The 13,880-nt window shown below is 45.1% G+C and overlaps 1 protein-coding gene and 1 pseudogene across 1 annotated transcript in view; both read right to left on the bottom strand.

Moving 5' to 3' along the window:
- LOC147727913 (coiled-coil domain-containing protein 17-like) overlaps nucleotides 1-13,880 on the bottom strand; it is a 751,707-nt gene that overhangs the window by 718,301 nt on the left and 19,526 nt on the right. The gene's annotated exons all lie outside the window — the stretch shown is intronic.
- Nucleotides 4,142-5,288, bottom strand: LOC147727914 (TBC1 domain family member 20 pseudogene; annotated as a pseudogene).

Below are 13,880 nucleotides of genomic sequence, written 5' to 3'. Positions count from 1 at the left end.
AGCGAGAAAGAGACGCAGAGAGAGGGGTAGGAGGAGAAACAAGATATGTTTAATGCACGAATAGTGCTTAGAACAGTTTACTGAAAATGTGTCAAGGAACAGCATGTTATGTTTACAAAACATGTGTCAAGGAACTGCATGTTTTGTTCAGCAAGCACTATTGCCATTTTTTTCCCTGGTTTTTTGGGGGGGGGGGGGTTGCGAGATCACCAAGGTTATTATTGATTCCATCCTTAGGCTCTGTGAAAGAAGTTATTTACATTTATACAAGGGGAAGGAGGAGAGATTGGTGGGGGAGGTGAAGAGATTTGGCAGGGAAGGAGCTAGGGCTAGGATGGAAGCACAGGAAGAGCCGTGTAGACATGGTGGTGTGGCTTTGTTTAGTGTACCGCATCTGTAATGTGGAAAGAAATCCGCTTCCTCTGAACATGTAAAGCATTTAGTTTAAGGTGCCGAAATCAGCAGTTGAAGGCGCTGGAATACTGAGTAATAAAGTGGCAGAAGAAACGAGGTGGCACATTGTAAAAGGTCACATTGTGAATTGTGTCCTGCTGTCTCTCTACTGATGAGGAGCTACCACAACGCGGAGTGTCTGGGGAGAAGTCACACTTTCGTTGAAATACTTAGACCACCTGGTCTATAGTCCTCAATGCATAATTGGGCACCTTCAAGTATAAGAGGTTAGAAAATCCCTGTGCCATAAGATCCGATCATTGTGCAAAATTTCAAGGCGATAGCTGTCAGCAGGACTCCATCACACAGATTTCAATGATAAAAACAAGCATTTGCAACACAAAAGGTCTCGCATTTGCAAAGTTTTAAGCTATTGCCATTGTAAATGGCATTGCCAATGGCAATGCATTTTATTTATCTGTTTTTAAAACCAACACATAGATAAAAGGTTTGTTATTTGCAATGCCAGTAGCTAAATACCATTGCAGGAGAGAGACACGTAGAGCCCTGCCAGTGCGCCTCGATTTTACCCTTTTATTGTTGTACTGGAACGAGCACCTGAGTTCAAACTTGCAACACTCCTACAATTCCAGTATTGAAACAAGAACTCCGTACTATCCAAGTGCTGAAGACCCACTGTGTGCTCTGCCAGTGCCCCTCAATCCTGAGCCTTGCTATTGTACTTGTGAGGCTAATTCACAGCTCTGCCAGTGTGACTGAACCCTGATTTGCACCACCCCTGCTATTCCCACAAAGACCCACACGCAGCTGTCCCAGTGGATCTCAATCGATCCTGGACTGCAGCCCCCCATTCGATTCCAGCTCTGAGACCTTACACTGTTTTTCTAATGCACCTCCTTCCAAAACGTACACCCCTGACGTTCTATTATATTTAGCACCCCAAGTGTACCTGCAGCTCTGAACCCACATGTTGCTCTTCCAATGCACCTTGTCCTCACTCGTAACTTACACCACCCCCTCCATTCCACCTAGTTGAAATACAGCTCCCCCAGTCTACCTGCAGCTCTGAGATCACAAGCTGATACAGCTCCCCCAGTGCAGTGTACCTGCAGCTCTGACCCCAGACGCTGCTCCTCAGGGCCGGACTGGGAAAAGAAACCGGCCCTGGCAAACTGCTCTGCTGCCGCTCCCCTCGGGTGAGGGGGAGTGCTGCTGAGCAGTTTACTGGGGCTGGTTTCGGCCGATTTTGTTACCGGGGGCGATATTGCCGACCCCCGGTAATAGAAACGGCCCCCCAGGGGCCAAAAACCGGCCCCCACCCTAGCGGCCTACCGGGGAAACGCCCGGTGCCCGCTATGGGCAGTCCGGCCCTGCTGCTCCTACAATGCACCTCCTTCCTAACTTACATCACATCTGCCATTCCATCACATATAGCGTCCCAGTGTACCTGCAGCTTCGACCCCACACACTGCTCTTTTGAGACACCTCACTCCTAACTTATCGTGGCAGCACAAGAAAACTTAAATGGCCAAGAAACATAAGGCCACAGCTGGGTGAGCTGCGAGGAGCAGGCACAGACGAGTGTCCGATACTCCGAGGCAGGCTGCAGCATAACCCGCCTTCTCCGTCCCCTGGCTCCGCTGCTCTGCTGGAGCCCCATGACTGATTGGGAGGGGGAGGTCAGAAATCAAGAACAAAGAAAGTGAAACCAGCTACGGCATCGCTGCTGGTTGATGTTTGACTCGATCCAGTTTGGGAGGGGTGTTACTAGCATGCAAGTATTACGGGCGCTGTAATGAGTCGCTTATAAAAACCAGAGAGGGTAGTGCTGCTGCTGTCAGGGGTGCAGCAGGTGCAGTGGCACCATGCATATGTGTGCAATGGGGCCCTCTGCTTGCCAATGGTGGCTCTGTTTTACGACCAAGTTGGGGTCTGTTTCCCATGCTTGCTTCTGTGTTCACGGGGCCCTAACTCTGCTATTGGCTTCCGTGCCACCTGGCTTGGAGTCTCTTGCAGCCTGAAGCCCAGCAGCACTGAAATAGTGGTGCTGCTGTGCTGCTTGTCTAGAGCAGATATTTACGAGTATTAAAACGTCGATATATTATCGGGAAAGATGAAAGGAGGCATGTTTTTATGTAAATATAGAACGCAAGACTAGCTGCATGCTATTTAAATATAATCAGACTTCAAGAAACCTTGAACGCACAGATTTTTCTTTATTTATTTCATAGATAAAATTGGCATTCCAATTGAGTCATGTGATTCGATCTGCGTTCTATGCTTTTTATACATTTATGGAGCGCTGGAAGATGTTATATAGAATCGTTTCATTTACTAAAACAGAATTAACTCACACTCAATTTCGCAATTTAAATATATTTTATTACAAAAGGAGCTTTATATTATAAGGAAGCTCTCTTTGAAAAGTGTGTCTTTACCCAGTGACGTGAGTTCCTGTGTATAACTTAGCATTGTTTACCGAGGTGTTGCCTGCTTCTAATTCTACTGCTTCGTACCTCCCAACCCCTCAGCGTGAAGAAAGGACATCCGGGGCTGGAAACAAGGGCTGATTTCATGTCCTCTGGCACTGATTTAGCCAGTATGAATTTCTGTAGGAGACAGAGTCTAGAATACACACAGATTAAAACTAGCCGAGGCCTCTGACGCTCATTCGTGAGGGATGATCTATTTTAAGTGCCCCGATTGGCCCGAGCCGTCGTTAGTCAGGAGACGGGTCTCGTGCAGCCAGGCTGCTCTGCCGGTGGCAGGGAGAAGCTGCTGATGGAGAGCTATAGGCCGGTGTAGGGCGGCGATGCGAGAGGGCTTGGGAGGAGCAGGCTGTCCAGGGACCGGGAAGCGCGCCGCTCTGTGGGGCTTGCACGTCGGACCTTACCGCTGCGGTATATAACCTTTACAACAAATCTTTTACCACGCACTACCATTACAACGCAGTCATTACAATGCAAACCATTACAACGCATTGTGCTGGGGGGCGCTCTAGGATAGGGAATACGTTTAATTTACTATCCAACACCTTCCCTAGTGTCCACGGGGACTGGAGTTGGAATAGTAAATTAAACTATTCACTATCCAGCACCCCAAAGCGCTATGCGTTGTAATGGTATGCGTTCTAAATACCGCGTTGTAATGGTATGCGTGGTAAAAGTATGCGTTGTAACGTCATACATCCACCGCTGCCTGGTTGTGGAAGGAGAGTACGGGGAGAGGTGCCAGAGTGAGGACAAGAAGGGCATGGTAGGCGTTAATGGGGACAGCTGCAGGAGCGGAGGACCAGGAGATTCCACGCCTAAATAGAGGGGAAGGGGAGCTGGCGAGGGTGATCTATACCGCTGAGGAGGGGTGCTTAGAGGGAAGAGCAGCTAATTGTTACAACGTCTGTGGGCTGAATGTGAAGGGGACATGACGACTGAATACAACAAGACATAGCGTGCTGCGCTTGGAGCGCGCGGGCGCATTACAAAAACGAAAGTGAAGCTTGCGATGACAGAAGGGAGCTGTGCACATGCGCGTGTTCACGGGTGCGTCCACAGACCCCAATCACCAGCCCTGCGCGTGCCCCGGTCTCTACCACTTGAGAGGCAAGTCGGTAACAATAGATCTCGCTGGCGAAAGCGCTTTTGCGCTGCTTAACCAGGTGCGAGACCTAATGACACCAGATCTTTTTCCTAGGTCACTGTGGGTTAATACAAAGTGAAAGTACATTTCCTCATGGGAACAGTTGAAGTTCAAACTTAGGAGCTCAGCCCAAAGCAGTCTTCATTACAGCAAGGGAAGCTGCCCCTAATGCTACTCTGTGGCCCATCACTGCCAGCTTCACCAAGCGGGCGCTCTTAGGTTTGGTCATGACAGTCTTGGCATGATTGTCTGTTGGAAGCAGTTCTTTGAAACACCTACGCAGAACAGTGCCTGGGTGCTGCTGGACTGAAGCCAGTTCAAAGTCTTTAAAGGTGGAAGCAGCTGTACTATCTGCCTGTTGCTGTTGGGCCACCTCTCTTGCAAGTTCTGATGTTGGAAACTGGACAAAAAGGTCTCCTGCTCGGCTGATGAGGCTCCTGTGGAATCTGCGACTGAAAAAGGTGAACGGATGCCATGTCACATTCACTTTCCAGAAGTTCCTCCTCCCGGTACAGGACAATCACAGCTGCAAAGTAAATGGGCCTCAGTGGATGGCAAGCCAGGAAGAAGTAATATGACTGCAAGACATGCCGGAAGTCTAACAGCACGTGTCCAAACCATGTGATCACCCAGCTGAGGACAAAGATGGTGCCAACCTCTGCCCCTTGCATAAAGTCGTGCAGCTCTGGGTTCACTTGGTCAATGATGGGCATCAAGTAATTTAGAATGTGTTTGGTGTTGTCCATTGTAGGGTCCATGAAATCCCTAAGGTGATGGGTGGATAATTTCTCCAAGAGCGCCATTGCCATCTTCTTTCCCACCACAAGTAGGAATGTCACTACAATGTCGTGGTAACCCTGGTAGTAGTGCAGTTGGGGATTACGTTGCAGCACTCGCAGGATTATGTCAATCAGTTCTTCCTGAAGTGCAGATCGCTGCTCATCTGGCATGCCTGGCGGAAAGCGGCGGAGCGAACAGTGAACATCCATCAACACCTGGTCATAATCCTTGTTATTCATTTGCAGGTCCTCACCTGGTGTAGGAGGCAGATCATGTATGTTCACATTAAGGAGCCTGCCTTCACTGATTGCCTTATGCCTGAGAACCGCAACATCGCTGGGCACCCGGCGGATAGCTTGATGAATCTCTGCCTCCTTCTTTTTCCTCTTGAAATTAGGGTCCCGCTTGCAGTGGTCGGTGAGCTGGGGGCCGGAACCGGCGCTCCGGGACTTCCTCATGTTCTTGAGGGGCGGCACATCCCGGCCGAGGTTATGGGTCAGATGCTCCATTTACGTGAGTCTGACGTCACTACTCCGCTAACGGGAAAATCAGCAGTGCGGGGCCCCCAGCTGCTAGCGCCTCGCCCTTCCACCGTGCGGACACTCCTCCCATTGCTATTGCCATTTATAATAAGTATAATAAACAACTTTCAATTGATTTACACAAAGCCATCAATCAAGGTTAAAAATAGCAGTGTCATTGCATCAGTCTTGAGGTACCGCAGAGCTCAGCCTAACGATAATCTAACAGGCATTGATAAAGCCAATAAGACTGGCTAGAATAGAAGATGTGTACGAAATAATTATACGAAAGGGTTACGGATAACATTTTAGGTTTTGTACATGTCAAAAACATTTGAAGTCGAGAGTGCAAAAGCAATAAGCAAACAAAGTCCTGTTTATGAGACATGTTCTCCAACATACCATCTTAATAACAAGGAGGGAGGGGGAGAAGGAAGGGGGGAGTGCAATACACCATTTTCTGATGAGATGCAAATGCCTTGTGCGCCCTCGGAAGCCTCTGATTAGTTAGGGGGGCGGAGGGGGGGGGCGGGAGTGGGGAGTGTGTAACTATACCTGCAGCCTAACAAACAACGCTGCCGACTTTACCCTGGGGAACCGGGTTGTGTTTTTGGCGTGGACTGCTTTAAAAACAACAGGTGAATGTTAAAAAATAAACGTAAACTTAGTCACGGGGCACTCCCAGACTGCATCGACATCGGGCAGGAGGCGGAGGGTGGGCCAGCGGGGAGAAGGCAGTGTGAACACATGAAATGAGAAAAGCATGCGCAGTGCCGGCTGGGGAGCACACACGGAGACAGAGCGAGTCATCTACGGCAGAGGTCTTCAAACTGGGGGGCGGGCCCCCCTAGGGGGGCCTTAAGTGATCCCAGGGGGGGCGCCAGGCTCTGGCCAGAAGAAACATTATGCTTTGTTTTCAGCCTAAAAACATGAGCAGCAGTAACCACTTCTGTAATGGGCCATCATTAACATCCTTTGTCATTTGAATCCCAGCTGGGAGAAGGTGTCAAAAGGGAAGTGACTTCACATTTTCTCCAAGACCCACACTACTATTTTGAATAACCACACTGTGGATCCTTTGCACATTAGCAAGGCCTGCCTCACCGGAATAGTATGTTTGGAAATCCTGTATTTGTTTGCATTTTTAAAACAGTTACAGAACTTAGCTGCAATATTTAAATAGGTCTAGACATAATTAAAAATTGCCAGTTAAATAGAATAATTGTGAAATATTTTGAGGGGGGGCCCGGCGAATTGTTTTTCTACACTGGGGGGGGGCGCGGAATTAAAAAGTTTGAAGACCACTGATCTACGGGGACACATTGAGGACGCAGTCGCCATGCACACAGGAGTCGGAGCGATGCAGATAATTAGCAAAGAGTTGTCCAAAGAACAATTACGCTGTATAAGCGTAATGAGACTGTAGTTAGGAGGTGTTGCTTCCGGAATATACGGAAGTTAGTATTGCATAAACAGTCAATGAAAAGGCAGTTAAGAAGAGCAATGCCACAGATAAACCAATGCAAAAACCACAGTTGATGGACAGAATGCAGAACAATGTCATACATTCACCCCAGTACAGAGATCTGAGCCTAAATCCATCGTTTTTTTGCACTCCACACCACCCCAGTTCAGAAATGGCCATATGCAAATCAGTCTGACCCTGTGCCTCATGGGAACAGTCCAGCCCGAACTGCCGAGCCATGCCTTCCCTGGACCGGAAACAAGCTTCCGAGGACCGGTTTCTGGCATTTCAGCCGTCTTCAGCCCGGCTTGCTTGAATCCAGTGGTGTGGAGAGCAAGGGACTCACGTCTGAGCATACCCATCCCACTCGGGGTGACAAATGCAAAAACCACAGTTGATGGACAGAATGCAGAACAATGTCATACATTCACCCCAGTACAGAGATCTGGGCCTAAATCCATTGTTTTTCTGCACTCCACACCACCGCAGTTCAGACATGGTCATATGCAAATCAGTCCCTTTCAAAATAAAGGTGCCCAAACCTTCCTGCTGAACTCAGCAGCTTTGAAAGTATTCTATAAGGGACGCACACGTTTCTTTATATCGGAGATACAAGCTCAGGAGTACTTAAATACTCTTTGAAAATGCTGGAGAACATTACGGAAACTCTCTAAAACCTTGAAATCTAATTTAAGTAAATGGCAAGGTTGGGATAATGTTGAAAATAAGAGTTTAAAGCAAAGCAGGGTTGGGCTGGCTATATCAAATATGCAGATATTAGAACATTAAATAGGCGTTAATTAGTAGCGGCAGATAAAAACTTAAAGGTTGATGAGCGTGGAGAGTGGGGACTGAAGTGAAGTCTCTCCCCATTGCTAGGGCCATAAGCCCTTTTTCTTTAGATGTGGGGTGGAGGGGGGGTGGGAGTAGGGAGGGGAAGTCACAGGAGGTGGAGGGGGTGGAAAGAGGTGGGGTCACGGAGGAGTGGGAAGTGAGGGAGGGAAATAGGGTAATAGGGGGGATTGGGGTAGGGGCCGGAGTAGGAGGTAGGGGTTGGGTGGGCAGCAAAAACAAAAAAACAAACAACAGAAATCAGACACATGCGGTGGGATCCGCAACGGAGTATATTGTACTATGAAGAGACCTCAAGGGTATGGGCAATGGCTATCTAAGGTATTTCTACTAGGAGAATATGGGTAAATATATAATCTGTTCATAAAATGTTGGAGGCCTGAATGATAAGATAAAATGTGCCAAGGTGTTTGAGAGAATTGCTGTGCTGAATCCGGATGTCTTATGTCTACAGGAGACACACATTGCGTGGGGAAATAAATTGCTTCTTGAGATCAGAGGGTATAATCTAGCTGTGTGTTCCTCCCAAACAACAAATACGAGGGGCGTGGCTATATATGTCAGGCATCATAAAGGTACGGCCCTACGAACAAAAGCAGATAGATGGGGTCGGTGGGCATTAATGGAGTTATCTCTGGGTTTTATTATGACAAATATATATGGTTCAAATCTGGACGATCCATATATTTGGGAAGAACTAGAGGTTGAGTTAGCACACTGGTCATGCCCCCTGATTATTTGTGGCGATTTTAATCTACACTTGGATGGAGATAGTTATTTTTTTATGCTGGGAGGAAACCTAAACTGTGGGAAACCTAAACTATTTAAAGCACTCTCTTCACTTAAAAATAGTCATGGGCTAGTTGACATCTGTATAGAGAAACAACAAAATGATCCCGGTTTCCCATATTACTCGCATCCTCATAAAAAATGTGTTCACCCAGACTACTTTTTGGCTTCTGAGCAGCAGTTGGATAATTTGGGTATAATAAAGCTCCCACAACTATATTCGGATCACAATCTGTTAATCTTAGTAATTAAGGAGGGTCAGGGCCTCAATAGACAAACTACTTGGACCTTCGATAAAAAGTTGTTATTGGACAAAGAGTTTTGTACCCATATCAAAACGCTAACACAAATATTTTTTATTGCAATAGATAAAGCGTATCCCGAGCAATGGTGTGGTTACATATAAAGCAGCCCTGAGAGGGGAAGTGATGGGGTTCACAATTTATAAACGGAAGAAATGTAAAATACAGATGGACCAATTGACTAATAAACTTGGTCAACTGGAAACAGAACATGTACAAATAATCAATAATGGAGCTGGGGAAGATGTACTGGCACAACACATATGTAAAATAGCACTGGCCAAAGCAGAAATCAATCAGCACTTTCAAGAGAAGGTGGCCCAGCAATTTCAAACATATCGTTAAGAACTGTATGAATATGGAGAGACAACTGGGAGGTTACTGGCTCTAAGAATTAGGCAGAAAAAGTCTAAAAATTATATATCAAAAATGCAAGATGAGAATGGTACATTGGTATCAGATCCAGATATGATTATTGGGATCTTTGAGTATTACTTTAATAAACTATTTCAGGGAGATATCTGGACTGGGGATCAAGAGGATCCAGCCGATCCAGCAGACTTTGAGAACGGCATTATACCACTACCTAGGATAAACGATGAAGCCTCTCAAGAATTAGAGCAGGAAATCACGATAGAAGAGGTACAGGCTGTGCTGGCGTCTCTCTCATCAGGCAAGGCGGCCGGGCCAGACAAAATCCCCATTGAGGTGTATAAAATGCTTGCAGTACAAATAGTACCCCTTATACGAGACTTATACTTGGACATTCAAAACCGGGGAATACCCCCAAAGTCATGGCAGGATACAGATGTTATAGTCTTCCTGAAAAAAGGTAAACCACTAGAATCTCCCTCGTCATATCGTCCGATTGCTCTGATGAACTCGGACGCAAAAATATACTCTAAAATCATGGCCACCCGACAACAAAAGAACTTAGTTGCCATTATTTCACCTTGGCAACATGGCTTTGTTCCCGGCCGGGAGACCACAGACCACACGCGACGAGTAATATCAATATTGGACATTGCGGAGGTAGAGAACAGAGCAGTGGTTGTGGTCCTCTTGGACGCAGAGAAAGCCTTTGATCGGGTGGCCTGGGGCTATTTGTGGGATAAATTGACTGAGAGAGGATTCGGCCTACGATTTATTCTGGCAACACACGCTATGTATTATAAACCCCACGCAAAGATTAAAATAAAGGGGCATACATCCAGGAGGCTGAAGATAGAAAGAGGTACCCGTCAATGCTGCCCGTGTTCCCCAATTTTGTTTCATTTTATTAAGACCTATTCATATCCCTAATTTTTTAATAATCCCTTAATTAAAACGGTAATTTCCCATGAATATGAGACGAAAATGTTGGCGTATGCTGATGACATTGCCTTACTAACACCAGCTCCGCAAGAGGCAATTGCGGAAGTAGAAAAAGTGGCAGAGAAGTTTGGGAGGAGGTCGGGATACCTTTTAAAAAGATCAAAGACACAAATTATCTGCTCTTCACATTTTCAATTACAAGATTCTCGAGTGATGGAGTCAGCAACATATTAGTGGTCATTTTAACAGCTAAAATAGCCAATTTATGGGCATTAAATACAGACCCAGTGATGGGTTCAATTAATAGGGAGTTGAAGCGGTTAGATCCCCTACATCTTACAATAATTGGAAGAATTAATATAATCAAAATGAACATTTTTGCTAAGATCTTATATTTAATCCGGGACATCCCATTAGAGCTAGAGGCAAATAAAATTTGGAAAATGGAGGGGATGTTTATTAACTTTATTTGATGCTACCATAAAATTTGCCGCTCCTATAAATATTTGACCATCTCAGTCAATAGGGGGGCTGGAATGCTCCTAGTATTCAGCGGTATTACTGGGCTACGGCTCTGCAACAACTAGGTTCTCTTAATTACTATGAGGAAATGCAAAACGATATGCCCAAAATACCAAGTATTTATCATTTGGCAATAGGGGAAGCCGCAGGAGGAATATTTCAGCGACAAAATGATCTTAAAAAGTACCAAAGGAAAGGCTACAAATGTCTAGAATGTGATATGAAAATTTGGTAAAAGGATAGAGAAAATTTGTAAAATAAACAGGTTTACTAATCATTCGTTACTTTGGCACTCGGATCTACTACGCCCAATTATGTATGACGACATGGCTAGAAAATGGGAATAAATGGGGATTACTACTCTGGCAGATGTCTACCTGAATCATGAACTAGTGGGATTTATTGAATTAGCACAAAAATTTGGCCTACAGCAGGACTTGTGTTTTAAATATCTTCAAATTCGTAACTGTATAAGAGGAATCTCTAAAGAAAGTATGAATACGGGCCCAATATTAGTCTTGCAGTTTATGGGCAATCCGAGGAATAGGATTAAAGATTTCTATCAAGAGCTATCAAAATCCATACCCGATGATGTTGAAAAGGTAGAACTAAACTGGGCAAGTAAATTAAGTGATGGGGAGGTTGATATAGATAAAGTGCTGGAGGTAGGAAAAAACGTTTTTATGTCAGCAAATCTAAAAGCACAACAATATAAAACAATGTACAGCCTTTACTATACACCATTGAAACTGTTTAAATGGGGGAAAAGGGAAACCCTAGATGTCAAACAGGACCAGCGGATATAACACATATGTTTTATTCATGTGTAAAGCTAGATATTTTAAAAGAAGGGATTGAATCCTTTAGCAAAAGACATTAGCGCGAACTATTAAGATCTCCTCCACATTGATGATGCTGGCTATGATGCTAGGCTCCAGCTTGAGGGGAAACAGAACGATTTTGTGTTATTAATGATATCAATAGCGCGCTTTTGATTGACACATTGTGGTAGGATAAGGAACCGCCTACATATCATCAATGGTTGCATAGATGATATGTCGGCAGGAAATTGCCCTATATAAGTGTAAAGGGTTAAAAACCATGAAAAAGGGTATCAAGGTGTGGAAAATGCTTACTGTTTGGATGGAGGAACAGAATAGGCAAGGTGTTGGGTAAAGGGAAGAGCTGATGAGGTGAAGCTGATTAATGACAATGAAATAAACTGTGGGAACGAGAGTCCTGGAAAAAAACATTTTTTAAAAGAGGGAAAAAAGGGAGAGAAGAAGAGGAAGAGGGGAAGGGACGGAAAAGGGGGGAAAAAAGGAAAGCAAGAGAGGGAAAGATAACCCAATTGTAGATTTAATACTAACTATGTGACAAATTAAAAAATGCACCATAGGTGGGATATGCCTTTTATTTTTTGCTTCCGTATTCTTTGAATATTTGAGTTTATCTTTATTTCCTCTGTTAAGGCGGATGATGTTTTTTGTTGTTGTTGTAATAAGTCTGATTTCAATAAAAAGAATTAAAAAAAAAAAGAATTCTAGATGTTAAGGAAGAAGTGGCGGGAGTTGGGGTTAAGTTGTTTGTGGTGGATCTTTTGAATAAGTCCTTTCCTCAGGGTACCTCCGCTGTATACCTAGAAGCAGAAATTCAAAGAATACATTGTGACCCTTTTAAGTTTGATCCAGGGCATAGGCAGCCCAGGAAGATTCTAATTCATTTGTAGTCACACGTAGCTAAAGAGAAAATCCTGGGTGCAGCCTTGAAGGAAACGTCCCTGCAGGTTCAAGATCTCATATTAAAAATCAGTTCCGACATTTCTCGCAACACTGAAGATAAGTTGGGGGAGCTGTGTAGGCATATGGAGGTCCTTAGAAAAATAGTGAGGGGGTGCCGCTAAGGTTCCAAGCTATCTTAAAAGTTATGTGGGCTAATAAAATGCACAGTGTTCTGGTCCCGGAAGAAGTGGAAAACTTAATTACCCAGAACACAACAGGGGACAAATAAGTGAGGCATATATCAGTGCTATCTTGGGGAGAAACAGGGAACTTTAAAATGATTCCCATGGGTGTAAGCTCGAATTGGCATATTATGCCAAGAGGGAGGGTACCTGTGAAGGGGTGGGGGGGGGGGAGTGCACACAAGGTGGGGAGCATAGAAAGAACATTTTAAAAAAGTGTCCCCATATACATTAGATAGGGTCACAAGCATCAGTGTGAACTTGGTAAAGGGTCATGGGGGGAAGAGATAACTTGCCTGAGGGAGAATCACTTTCTATTTTGAGTTGGAATGTGAATGGGTTGTGGATTAGAAGAAGGCAGCGTTTGGTTCTCCAATATCTGAAAGAGAGTTTATCTCACGTTATCTTGTTACAGGACACTCATCTATTATAGTCGGAGAGCATGATTCTGTTCACAAAGCAAAGGTAGAAAACTTAGTAGCTACAGATAAGCAGCAATGCGCGAAGGGGAGAGACATTTTAGTTAGGTAAACTCTAGGTTGAAAGTGGTAGGATATAAGGCCATTTAGCAGGGGGAGATGGATAGTTGCGTATGGGGGAAATGTAAGAGTTACTCCTTCTATAGCAAGAAGAATGGCCATAACTCAAGAATGTATTATTTCTTCTTAGATGCAGGGGAGTTAGAAAGAGTTATGGACATGGAGTATCTCTCTATTCATATATCTGACCGTGTGGCCTTATTATTAAGGCTAAGATTGCCAGTAAGGCCAATGTTTAGAAGATGGACAGTAAGTCAAAGATTACTCCTACAGCCAGGAATTATGCAGAGGATAGGGGAAGGCTTCAGAGATTTCTTCAGCTGGAATATAGCTTCCGTCCCATCCACATGGTGTGGGATGTGTTTAAGGTCTGGCTAAGGGGGGGGGGGCCTTAGGAGCTCGTCAGTGGCCTGGATTAGGGAGGAAAGGATGCAGGTATCGTTAATGGAAGAAGAGATAGCTACAGTAGAAACTGAACTGAAGTCATATCATGTCCTGGGGAGTTTAGAAAGAGCCTTGAAGAAAAGGTAGAGGATATGTAACTAAAGTTTAAGTTGAAATTGGGGGGAGGAATTACAACACCAGTGGGAGGTGAGTAGCCTGAGGGAATACAAGCAGGGAGAGAGATGTGGTAAGTTGCTGGCATGGAAGGTTAGGATGGATAGAACACACAGCCTTACAAGGAGAATTAAGGATAAAGAGGGGCACCTGTCTGCTGCTAGCGCACTGTTGGACTTGCGCTCACCTGCTTCACTTGTCGACTTGCTGCCAGAAGCTCGCCGC

Source organism: Lissotriton vulgaris, chromosome 3_1, assembly GCF_964263255.1.
Source record: "Lissotriton vulgaris chromosome 3_1, aLisVul1.2, whole genome shotgun sequence".
NCBI classification, from domain to species: Eukaryota; Metazoa; Chordata; class Amphibia; order Caudata; family Salamandridae; genus Lissotriton; species Lissotriton vulgaris.
The sequence above is the reverse complement of the archived record's forward strand: the minus strand, read 5'-3'. Positions and strand labels throughout refer to the sequence as shown.